The following is a 13,841-nucleotide window of genomic DNA, read 5'->3' as shown; positions in this document are numbered from 1 at the left end:
GTTGCTTGATCAAGGGAAATAAAAGAATATTTCAATTCCAATGGAGTTCAAAGTTTTATTATTTATTAGTAAAGGAATGAAACCTTATTATCTTACGTTCAATTGACTTTTTCCCCTAAGGAATCTAGACTACGTTAGAAAAAGAATTTATCAGAAGAACATTAGAATGTGCTTACATAAGTAAAACTCAAATGAAAATTTATATGAGCATTGCTCAAAAAAAGTGATAAAGACGGAGGGATTTTAAATTTTGTTGTTAGTGGTTTTGCCAATTTTGAGAATAAATTTTTTTTTTGTGGCTGAGAAAGATTTGTCCCAAGCTAATATCTGTTGCCAACCTTCCTTTTTTTTTTTTTTAACGGTGGAGGAAGATTAGCCCTGAGCTAACATCTGTGTCAATCTTCCTCCACTTTATGTGTGGGTTGCCACCACAGCATGGCTGATAAGTCATGTAGGTCTGCACCTGGGATGGGAACCTGTGAACTTGACTGCCAAAGTGAAGTGCACCAAACTTTAACCACTTGGCCATGGGGCTGGCCCTAAATTTTTTTTTTTTTGCAGCATAAGTATTCAGCTAATGGGTAATAAATAATAGAAAAACACTTTGATCATTTCTTCTCCAACCAGAAACCAACATAATGGCACAGGAGTCAACTTTCAATTTTTTGAAAACCTCCCTTGAAGGTGGGAGGCTTGCTTTCCCAAGATGAGGAATTCCAGAAGAGGCTCAACTTGGCCTGTTGCCTTGAAGAAGTTCCATAAACAATCTATTGTAGACTCCACGGAAACATGAAGCCTCTTGACATATCCATAGCTGAGGTCTCTTGTTCTAACAATCAAGTTTAATTCTGGGGGTACCTGAGCAAGAATATAATAAACAAGGACCCAGGTCTCCAGCATGAGGCTGATAAAAAGATTCAGGTGAACTGCTATAGCCGCCTACTGGAACTTGCATCACAAGTCGATGTCTCAGATGTTAAAAAGCATAATCATAATTACGGAGCATTTTACTAATGTGATTGGATAGGTAATGTGTCTAAATCCATATTGACCCAATGAAACTAACTGAAGGATGAGGCCTTGTACATTTCCCCATTTCACAGTCCTCAGCATCTCCTCCTACACCTGCTTTATTTTCTGCTTTGAAACAACAGCTACACTGCCAGGGTCCTCATGGGAGCAGATGAAAGTCAGCTTATAGAAGAGGCCGGGTAGTAGAGAAAAAAATAGTTCTCTGTAAACAGGGATTATGAGGGTAAATATATTATAAAATTGTCTCATAAGCTTGTTAAAAACAATTTGAAAATAATAATCAATACTTATTAAGCGCTTACTCTGTACCCATCACTAAGTGCTTTACAGAAGCCACGCATTTAATCTTTTTTACAATGAATCTGTAAGGTAGGTACGAAATTTATCCCCATCTTACAGACCAGGACACTAAGCCTCAGAGAATTACATAACTTGCCAGGGTCACACAACTAGCAAGTGGCAGAGCCTTGGTTCAAACCTGGGGAATGTGGCTCCAGAGCCTGACGCTATAATGTCAGTAACACCCAAGAATCAAGCTCCTTTCATGCAAGTTATTCACGGAACAAATCTTATTTTGAATTTTAATGCCTGAAAGTACAGAGATAAGGAATTATGTGGTTGGAGTTTTAAAACGTTGTATTTTTGCCCCTAAACCTGGTTCTGTGGTCTAAGGACAGTCACTCAGGGTCTCTTGACCCCAGGGTGCTCAGTTTACAAAGATGGCAAAGCTCCTGCTACTTCTAAAACTCTATGGTGCTTATGTTCACACAACACTTGGAATAATATCGACTTACCTTACTTTACTATTGAATATTTGGTTATGAGTCTATCTCATCCATAAGCAAGGTTTTTTTAAAAAGAGATTTTACATTATTCATATTATATCTCTTGTCTATGCATAGAGCCTTGCATTTATTCAGTGCAAACTAGACAATATTGAACTGTCGATGAGTTCCTATACATATATTTCTTGCATATATATATGCAAGAAATAAAATTACATAAATGTGATCTTGCTTATATCCAGAAAATTGTTAAATATACATGGATTTCTTAATTTGATATAAAACAGAGTTTATCAACTATTTTTGCCTAGAGAAATGCAGGTCCAAACACAGACGAAGACCAAAGCATTTTCTAGAAGTTGCAAGGCCATTTACTTCCGGGCCAAGGACTGCAGGTGAGCCAGGGAATCTCAACCCAAAAAATGTTTTTGAAATTGTTGATGTTTAGGCTTTAGGGTTTTCCACATTTTAGAAACAGGGAAACTCTTGGTTTCAAAGCACTTATAATAAACACTTTTTTTCTTAAGTATTTCAAAAACCTCAGGAGAAAAGCCAAGTATGGGAAATGTTCCCATACAACCCTGAACTAAATGCAACGAGGTTGAAAGAAGATATATGCTTATTGCTTTGCCGAAGTGGCTTTCATTCTAATTAAGTTCAGGTAGATTACTCTTCTTTAGACTTAACAACATAACTCCTCATATAATTGTTAACATTCCTGCAGTCAGCTCGTTCCATACAAATACAACTCTTTGAGATATGTTGAGAAATTTCTTTCGAAAAGCCTATAAATCTATATGTAGTTAATCATCATACAAGTATTAAAAGTATAAATATGAAAAGGATCTAAAGAGAAAAATTATCTAAATTACTCTAAGAATACACAGACTATCCCTCAAAGGTATAGCTTCTTTAATCAAAAAAAAAAAAAAAACATTGCTTTGAGAAAAAGGAGGATTTTGGATTCTTTTGCTATGCTACTTGGGTGGCAGCTGTTGGAGCAGCACCTGACCTCTTCCATTTGAAGTTTCTGGTGTGGAGATGGTCCACAACAGCTCCTCCATTTATCCAAGTCTAGGAGTCTGTATTTATCCCTACTGAAATTCTACAATTTCCTTTATAATGTTTCCCATTTGGTGCTAATTCTAATTGATGACACTTTTCAAAGGATTGTGACTTAAAATTCACAAGCCCTGGATATAACCAGCACCTTCTCACATCTTCGCAACCTGTGGCATGCCAGATCATGTACAGGACCCATATTAAACGCACCCCAGGGCTAGCTGGCCCCACCACTCGATCAGCATCAGTTGTCTGCCTGGCTTCCCAGCTGGAGTGGTCCCAGCCATAACTCGTGCCAGCTTCTGCCACCTCATCTCCTCCCCACAGGCTGCTTTGGGGCTTGAGCAAAGTTGCCATCATACCCAGTGGGGTTGGTGCCACAGCAATTCCCCACTCAGGTCTGGCCCAACTCAACTCATGGAGGCTCTGGTTTCCCAGGGGCTACCCAAGGGCCTCAAAGAGGAGAGTCTGGGAGGGTAGGGGAATTAATACTGACCCAAGGAGCAAAGAGAGTGGGAGGAGCCAGCAGATCTGAGACGTGGTAGTTCACTCCATGTAACCTAACAACTTCCCACATTTCCTTGAGAAACTCTGGCCAGCTCAGTAACGTATCACCTAGTATTTGTGGTTCCTCTTTCCCTGCCTCACTTTGTTTTCCCTCAGCCTTGCATCTTAGGACTGCAGCCCTCTTTCATCCCCCATAAAGTATTAGCTTAGCATGTAGCTCTGCCAGAATCTGTGTTCTAGGGAGTCTGGTTGAGACCTAGTAACCATAACCATCCAGATTTCACTGTCTTCATCTTAACATAGAACCTCCTACCTCTGATAGCCCACATGACTGTCTGAGAATCCCTAGGAGGGATCTCACATATGCTCACAAATATGTCTGCTCAGCCACCACATGGCATCTGATGGTGTTGATTTCTATGACGTATATTTGTCTTTCTAGCAGGTACCATTATCTTCCATGATGCCTCAATTGGCCATCACTTTCTCATCCTGCCTTTGAGACTCTGAATCTTCAAGATCCCAATGTGACATGATGTCATTTTGCAAAGAAGGAGAGGATGTTCCTCTTTCTTATATTGTGCAGTCTATCTTTAGAGAGATCCAGTAACAGCGGGACTCATGCTTCGTTGTGAACAAATCGTTTTTAAGCTTTCAGAAGGGAACTGAGTCAGAAGATGAATTCAAAAGGCAAATGCCTGGGATAACTCAGATACGATCCTCCGATCTGATCTCTGTCACTGGCTCCAGGCAGAGAAAGAGGGCATGTAGAAGATGAATAAGGTTCTAAGAATTTCCAAATGAGTCTCTGGACAAGGACTGAAGCAGATCTGGGGAAATCAGGCTATTTTATGCAAGATTCACGCCCTTGATGCAGTTCTGGGGACTGACATTGGTCCAAGGGCCTGGAGACAGGAAGTCTGCGAGGGACTATTTTTTTGGGCGATATTTACAACATTCACGTACCCTGCAGTCACCATTCCAAAGAAAAAGCTATAGAGCACCGAGTGCTCCCTGCGGAAGAGGGATGGGGGAGAGACTGGAAGGCGACTGGAATGTCTTCTCATGCATTGCAGTGCTTTATGTGCTTGTAATCTGTTTATAGTGCTGGTGGGAGTTTTTTTTTTTTTTTTTTTAAAGATTTTATGTTTTCCTTTTTCTCCCCAAAGCCCCCAGTACATAGTTGTATATTCTTAGTTGTGGGTCCTTCTAGTTGTGGCATGTGAGACGCCACCTCAGCATGGCTTGATGAGCAGTGCCATGTCTGTGCCCGGTATTCGAACTGACGAAACACCAGGCCGCCTGCAGCGGAGCGTGCAAACTTAACCACTCGGCCACAGGGCCAGCCCCCAGTAGGGGTTGTTTTTGATAAGATTGTTTTCTGAGTCTTGTTCAACAAAGGGCAGTCTTAGAAAACTCTAAAGTGCAAATTAAAAGCCACAGCACCATAAAGCAAAGGCAGTTTGTACAAATTAAAATGTTGTGTGCTTGGGGTCTGGGGAGGTGAAGCAAGAAATCTTAAGTGACTGCCTAGGAGCATCAGGTATAAGAGGGGCAGCCTCATAAAGGTGGGGGGCACTGGCACCAGCAGAGAACTGAGGGGGCATCCACGAGTGGAGTGGAGAAAGACAGCATCATGTAATGTGTTTATTAAGTAGGATATAGTCTGGTGCTCCCCATGAGTCATTGGCTATGGAAGAAATGGAAAGAGTGGAGCACAGCAGCTGTGAGCAGCACAGCTCCACGCAGGTTTCACACCAGTGCTTATCTGCACGTGTGAACATAACTGCTGACAGCCTGGGACCACATGCGTCACTCACTAGTTGCAAAGATCGATAGGGAGGTTCTGTGCTGTTCGGCTTATTGGTAGAGTCAGCGTATTTTATGGACAAACAGGGCCTGTTCATTTTAAGCTTATTGTTTAGGTAAACAAAGAAAAGTCAACTCTTCCTGTATTACAGAAAAGCTCTAAGAAAAGGCAACTTCACATGAATGGGTCAGAGAATGTCAAAGTATTAAACAGCTGCTTATTTGTAGACCAAAAATATCTCTCCTTCGTACTAGATAGGATCCGGGGGGACTTTGGTGTGGTTCTTTCATCAGCATCTCTCTCGGGTGGCCAACTGCTTACGGTTAAAAGAATAACAATGCTAGTATCCTGCATAGCTGAGCTGTGCTCCCTGCTATTAATTTCCGCTAAGCATGTCTATAAGCTGAGTGGTACAAAACCCTTTTAGTTCCATTCAATCTTCTTTTTCCATTAAAGCCAACTACGCAGGAGGAAAGAAAATGGCCTACTCTTGGAAAAGAAATCAGAGATGTTCTCTGAGAAGTATGAACTCCTGGTCCTCTTTTGTGTACAATTCCATTCTGAATCTGGGATTTCTTTTTTTCCTAAGATTGGCACCTGAGCTAACGTCTGTTGCCAATCTTCTTTTTTTCCTTCTTCTTCTCCCCAAATTCCCCCAGTATATAGTTGTATATTCTAGTTGTAGGTCCTTCTAGTTGTGGCATGTGGGTGGGATGCTGCCTCAACATGGCCTGATGAGCAGTGCCAGGTCTGTGCCCAGGATGCAAACTAGCGAAACCCTGGGGCGCCGAAGTGGAGCATGCGAACTTAACCACTCGGCCACGGGCCGGCCCCTAAATCTGGGAATTCTTTCTTTGCACATATCCAGTCTTTAAAAATAATTAAAGGGGGGGCTGGCCCGGTGGCACAATGGTTAAGTTCTCACTTTCCACTTCTCAGCGGCCTGGGGTTCACTGGTTGGGATCCCAGGTGTGGACATGGCACTGCTTGGCAAAAGTCATGCTGTGGTAGGCATCCCATCTATAAAGTAGAGGAAGTTGGGCACGGATGTTAGCCCAGGGCCAGTCTTCCTCAGCAAAAAGAGGAGGATTGGCAGTAGTTACCTCAGGGCTAATCTTCCTCAAAAAAAATAAATAAAATAATTAAAGGGACCAAATGCATGTCGTACTTATGTGTGCATGTATTTATTCATTCATTCAACCATTTGTCAAATGTTTGCTGTGTGCTCTGTACTGTCAGGAACTTGATACCAAGACAAGGTGACAGAATCTGTTTTCTGCAGATGACAACTCTCTTGTCAGGGAGACAGATCCATAAACTGAGTCTTATCATATGAATAGAAGCACCAAGGAGATGCTCCTAACTCAGATTGGGTGTAGGTGTTAGTGGAGGGGAAAGGGGGAGGGAAGATTCCGGTAAAGCAAAGCTTCCTGGGGAAGGTGACACCTGAACTGTGTTTTAAAGGATAGGTGGGCATTAGGCGGAGAGCACAGGAAGCAGACCAGGCAAAGCAGATGAGATGAAGAAAGGCCAAGCAGTGAAGACATGTGAGATGTGCACTGTGTTGCAGAGAGTAAAGGACGTCAAAGGCCCCACCTTTCTTCCCCTGTTATGGAACTTGAACTTACCTTGTAGGTAATCCAAAGCTGGGGAAGAACATGGTCAAGGTTATATTTTAGATAGATTATTTTAAGAAAACAAGACAAACATTTTAATACATGTATTAAAATGGCTAAAGTTAAGAAAACGAAAAACCCACCTGACAATAGCAAATGCTGGCCCGGATGTAGAGCAACAGGAAGTGTCATTCATTGCTAGTAGGAATGCAAAATGGTACACCCACTGTGGAGGACAATTTGGCAGTTTCTAATATACTTCATGAAACCCAGGAATCCCCCTCCTTGGTATTTATCCAAGAGAAAGGAAAATCCATGTCACACAAAAGCCCGTATGTGAGTGTTTATAGGGCCTTTCTTCATAATCACTAAAACCCAGAAACAACTCAAATAGCCATCAACTGGAGAATGGATACATAAACTATGGTACATCCATACAACAGAACGCTACTCAGCAATGTATTCAACAACATGGACTAATCTCAAATGCATTATGGTAGTGAAAGAAGATAGACACAAAAGGCTATAGATTGCATGTTTCCATCAATATGACATTCTGGAAAGGCAAAACTATAGGAATAGAAAGCAGGTCAGAGATTGCCAGGGGCTGAAGTGATGGGAGGACACGGACTACAAAGAAACACAAGAACCTTTCTATATCCTGATGTGGTGGGAGTTACATGATTGCATGCATTTTTCAAGATTAATATAAGTATACACCTAAAATGGCTGAATTTTACTGTATAATAAATCATATTTTTATAAACCTGACTTTAAAAAATGACTGAGAATACCAGTTGGTTAAGGCAAATGAAAGAGCCCTGGGAATCGGTTTCATTGGTAAAGCCTGAAGCAAGATTGAGATAATAGCATACATTTATTCAGTGAAGTAGAAAGCAAGGCATTCTTTGCGGAATGAGATGAGTGGGGCTCTGCTGAGCGCTACATTAATCGAGTTAAACTGCCATGTGTCTTTTCCTCTAGGCTTGTAATTCAAAACCAGGAAAGTTTACGGGGTGGGACAGGAAGAGGCGGGTGTGGGGTAATGATTCAAATCTCCAAGGGCATTTGGGCTTGAAAAATCTTATTTATGCTATTTAATTTGGAGAAAGAACCTTATTTGTCAAATAAAAACTAGAGAAAGTAAAGCCTCACAAAACCTTTTTGTCTGATGAGGACATCCAGGAAAAAAAAAAATGACTCACTGTGGGGCCACACTGTCTGTGAGAAGTCTTCAGTGTGGCGATGGAGTTGAGATATTTTATAACAAAGGGAGCAAAAGCCAAAACAATTAGAGAAATTCTGTCTCATAAACTTACACTCATCTTGTATTTAGTAATAGATCCAGAGGGGAAGGGGGAGGGAGGAGGGCAAAAAGGGTGACTGGGCACGCGTGTGTGGTGATGGATGGTAATGAGTCTTTGGGTGGTGAACGTGATGCAATCTACACAGAAACTGAAATATAAAGATGTACACCTGAAATTTATATAATGCTATAAACCAATGTTACCTCAATAAAAAAATAAAATAAAAATGAAAAAATAAGAAAAAATCACAGGGAGCTCAATTTGTAAAGCAAAAACTAAAGAATAAATTGCTTTCATTTTAAATTAAAAACATAATAGATGCAATATTGATATTATTTTAATTCTTCTTATCACCTCGTATTTGAGCTTTAACTAACAGGAAACAATTTGTCCTAAGATAAGAAAAAAGTCTAATTTTGTTGTTTCTATCTACTGAGTAAATGGTGAGGTAAGTCACTTTCTTTGGGGTTGGAAGAAATGATCTGATTTGGTTTCCCTTTAAAAACACCCTCAGTATCTTTTGGATCGATGCACCAAATTCCCACTCCGCCTGGTAAGGAGGTGATTGCTGAGTGCTGAAATGCTGGTACCACAGAATCGAGCTGAACACGTGAGTCATGGTGCACAATTATAGCTCAGAATCCATCCTTGTGGGATCTGGGGTCCCCGTGTTTCTATCGTCCAGACACATCTCCTCCCTTCTTCCCAATTGCAGCCAGTCCAAGCCAGATCTCACAGGATGAGTAAGCGACACATGGCATGTGTGAAATTCCCCTCCACCCTGTTGCCCTTTCCAGAGCTGAAGCAGTGACGATTATAGTAACCTTGACTCCATAAGGAATGTGACAACTGAAACCCCACAGACTACTTAGCAACGTGCTATTCCAGAGCAATAAATTGTACCCTGGGGCCCTGGAATGACGACTAAAATGCCGAAGCTCACATCTAAGAAAACTTGTTCATCAGGCAGAAATTGGCTTAATAGACAATGACTAAAATGTCTAGAATAAGTAATATCTCTTACACAATGAAAAGGATTCTTTTGCTATAATTCTCGAAGGCTAGTCTCATCAAAAAACAGTTGGCTGGTCTTTCACATTAGAGCTACCTGGCTCTTTGGCATTCCACAAGCTTCTCACATTCATGCTAGGATGCAGGGCTGGCCTGGTTTGCATCTGGGATCAGAATTATCCAGAAATTTAAGAACACCAAAATTTATCCCCAAGTCTTGGCTTGGGCTTGGGGCAGTCCAGAGAATCTGATCAACTTCAGAGACCCCTGGGAATTATACTTAAGCTCTAGCCCCAGATACCCCCAAATTCTATGAGTACAGTGGAATGGAGGCAGAGAAGAGGATGTAGCTATGACAATTTTTTCCTGAAGGCTCTGGTTCAGGTCAAGTTTAATGATTCCCAGGGTGATTCAGGTCTTCAAAGGTATGCCAGGGAAATCATGTGTCATATGGGTGACAGGCAACCTGCCTTTAAGCACAGACCCCCCTAATATCATGGAATAAAAAGAGAAGTGGAAGTCATTGCTGGGGGGGGGGTGGGGTGGTGATTTTTAACTCCATGAAATCTAACTGTGACACACCACCTTAAATTTTGCTTTGGCAATTTTTTTTCACGTCAGTAACTTCTGTGACTCCGTGATTTTGAAGCCAGGAAATTAACCTGAACAAGGGAAATATAAATGGACACAAATTTATGAGAAATAAACTTTTTAGAAATTAGGAAAATTGTCATAGAAATGAAGATTCTCATGGCTCAGAATTAAACCCAAGTTTTAAATGTCCTTTATATAAGGAAATGTAAGTATAAACATAAACAGTCATGCGCTGCATAATGACGTTTCGGTCAATGATGGACCGCGTATAAAATGGTGGTCGTGAGATTAGTACTATATAGCCGAAGTGTGTAGTAGACTATACGGTTTAGGTTTGCGTAAGTGCACTCTATGATGTTCTCACAATGACAAAATTGCCTAACGACTTATTTCTCAGAATGTATCCCCATCGTTAAGCGACAAGTGACTATATCTCCATTTTATAAGGACACTTCCTGACCAAAAGTGTGAGTCTCTCCTCTGACTATGAAATCCACTGGATGCAGCTCCATGCTTTATTCCTACGGATAACACATCCCAACCATTTTCAAGTCGCTTGAGATTTGCCCCCAGATGAAGCAAAGTAAAATACCTACTGTGGCTTATTGATATCAAAAAAGCAAATAATAGCGACCCATTTGTGTCATAGTGACTTGACTGCTGCTGGCTGGTCTGGGAAAGCTGTGTTTTTGTTTTTTTGGATAATGCCCTTCAATTACAAGAGTGATATCTGAACCGGCATCTTAGTAAAATGACCACAGCTACTCCATCTGTCAGACTGATGGAGCAGCTCCTTCCTACGCAGGAGCTGGTGAAAGTCCTCACATCTTGGCACATGCTTGTTGATTCTGTTGTCGTTCCAGAGAGCAAACGTTATATGATGGAGTCCCTGGAGCTTCACCAAGACCACTGTGAATTCTGGCTTAAGATTTTGCTAGACAGCCTGTTGTATTTTGAAGTAGGATTTTCCTTAATGGAAAAGTCTTTCTTCATTATTTCTGTTCAATTGACAAGTAAAGAATTCATGAATTCAAAGTGACATTCTGAATTGACTGATCAAACTGGTTAGGTTGGATTGTCACTTACCACTCTCCCTCCCTCGCTTTCCCCCCCCCCCCCCGAGATTCTGGTAGCACTCCCATGATAAGATAAGCCAACTCTGATGCAAGGATAATTCTTCATTCAGATGCTCTAAAATTCTTGCTCCTGACTCTCCCCCTGCCTCTGCAATTACTCTTTTAGGCGCAATCTTTGATGCTTCACCCCTCATTGTAGAATAAGACAGTAGCCCAGCATGCCATGCTCTCCTGGGGCAGGCTGGGTCTTTGCCTATAAAAATGGAAAATTAGCAGCCCCTTATTTCAATTCCAATGAATGTGTTGGAACTATAAAAGGCCTTATTCCATCTGGTCCTCTTCACAGGAGACTGAAAGCAGACAGGCAGGAATGTTGATGGACAAAACCACTTAATTTCTATTGAGACTGAAAAAGAAATAAAGAGCAGACCTAGGTTGCCAGATAACAGAAGACAGGCATATGGTTGTTAAAATTACATGAACAACTGGAGTAGAGAAGACAGTCTGCTTTCAATGGCAGAACGGTTTCTACACCACTTTTTGATCCAAATCCACCTTGGCAGCCAGTGAGACTGTCTGTATAAGACTTCAAGTCTTCAAGATTGTGTAGATGCTAATTTAGACTTGGTCTCTGGTTTGTTGTGAAATGAAGCCTGTTCACAGCCTAAGTGCAGAGTCTAGGAGAATCTGATTTGAAGATGCCTAATGAGACTTTTCTTCTCATTTTGCCTCTCAGGCGTGAGTCACCAATTCCTCTTAAAATATGGAGAAATACTAAATGTGGCTTTCACGTGGGTTGTAAAATTGGTAATGACTGAATTGGGAAAAACACACAACTCCCTAACAATCCACACTTCATGGGTTCTTACAGTAATCTTGAGAAATGCTGAGATATTACAGGAAGTTTAAGATTCTGCTCCACTGGCTTAGACCATATGTCAAGTCTGACATCTTTATGAAAAAATTGCTAGAGGGAAAGAGGACAGTTTCTTCATGGTTGTCAGAGAAACTCCAGCAAATGACAGTGTATAGCTCTTTGATATTCTGCATCGTTGGCTTTAGAAAACTTCTGCTCGAAATGAGAGTTTTGCTCTTAGACATCAGAAAAAGGACTTCATGCCTTTGATTCATGAGTGATATTAAAAACTTGTCTTCTTTCCTTTGAGAAACTGTAGTTATCTTGGCCAACTACCAGTACCAAAAACCATCAGGCTCTGTACATCATATGCTTTGCAAGACACTAGTTTTATGGAGTGGGGTCAGGGTATACTTAGAACCCTTCTTAAAAACTGTTCAGAGCTGAGAAGATGAGCAGCTTTTCATTCACATTTTGCCTCTAACATGGCTGTTAAACTGAGCCCACAAATGAAGAAATCTGCTTTAACTACCACAAAGACCATGATTTGATATCACAGTTTTATTTACAAACAGATGTTTTTAAGAATGTTCTCTTTTCCACCTTCCTTTTAGGAAATATAATAATACAATTACATAGAAATGGTGGATTTATTCATGGTCATTTTTCTGAGATAGCCTCATGAGAAATAAGCGAGGGGTAACAAATAGGTAACAACTTACAAATTGTCCTTATGGGGTCTTCATGATAAGTGTTCACTTTTGTTTCTTTTTTTTTTTTTTTCTGGTGAGGAAGATTGTCACTGAGCTAACATCTGTGCCAATCTTCCTCTATTTTGTATGTGGGACACTGCCACAACATGGCTTGATGAGCAGTATATAGGTCCACACCCAGGATCCAAATCTATAAACCCTGGGCCGCTGAAGTGGAGCATGTGAACCCAACCACTATACCACCAGGCTGGTCCCTTCTCTTCTTTTTTTAAATGACATCCTGTGGATGACTGTAGAGGAAAACTTCCAGTGTGTGTCAGAGACTCCCTCATAACCTAGAGCCTGGCTCATATCAGGAGATAACTGTTTGCTAAATGAACAAACCCTTCTAGTGTATTACAATTCAAAGCTTTTGGTAAATTTAGCATAGTAGCAAAACCTCAGTCAAGGCTGCTACAAGCAGCAGATCCCTATCAACATCCCCAAGGCATTTTTTAAAACTATAAATTCTGCTTCCGTTCCTTACATTCTGAAATACCCTCTTATAAGGCATGGCCTCTAAGTTACTAATCAGTATATCCTATCACTCGGGCAAGTTGGAACAGAAAATAGATTAAAAACTAGTACTTTAGGCCCATTGCTGTAAGTTCATCAATTTCATTATCACCTTTTAATTTCAAACTGATGTTTGCAGAGTTAGATACTATTCTGTCTAATTACGGATCACAGCCATCTTTCATAGACATAAAGTGGCTGTAGTCCCCGAATTCAAAACCAACCAAAAAATGGAGCTTCAGATAAATCATATCAAACACCACAACCATCAGGGAGACGGGTGGTATAAGGCTAATTTTAGGGATGAAGAAATTGAAGCTAAAAGAAATAAAATCACATATCCAAAGTTTTATAGGTTGAGGTACCTATCCTTTTCCAAATCCATAATGTAGGACCAGAAAGTATATTCTCCTGGTACTCTTTGAGGCATGATCTGGGCTTCTTTTAGTCCATACACAGAATTCTTACCACACCCCAAATGTCTGCAATGGGCTGTGCTTGGGATAGCTGTCCAGATGGGGACAGATTAAGGCAGCTGTATAACTTTTTCTTTCTTGTGGGTATGACAAGGAGAAGACAAAAGGGATATATTAATGAGATATATCTCCTGTCTACTTTGGGGGAGAAATATGCAAAATTATTTAATTTTTTAGTGTGAGATAGAAAATAAGCATCAGGATCTCTTTCTCTATATTATATCGGTAAATGTTCTCAAATACTATCCTAGACATAAATATGTATTACCACACCATCAAAAGAGGAGTAGAAACACGGAGAGTGTTCTAGACAATTTCTTTTTGATGGAGCTGACACCTAGGAGCCCTGAACAAGTCCTAAGGAGAAAATGGAAGGAAAATCTTTTTGGTATTTTCTAAGGTGAAGGCAAGACTATGAAGTCATTGGTTTGTGTCTATGAT

This window comes from Equus asinus, chromosome 27, assembly GCF_041296235.1.
Source record: "Equus asinus isolate D_3611 breed Donkey chromosome 27, EquAss-T2T_v2, whole genome shotgun sequence".
Taxonomy (NCBI): Eukaryota; Metazoa; Chordata; class Mammalia; order Perissodactyla; family Equidae; genus Equus; species Equus asinus.
This window is presented reverse-complemented; position numbering follows the sequence as displayed.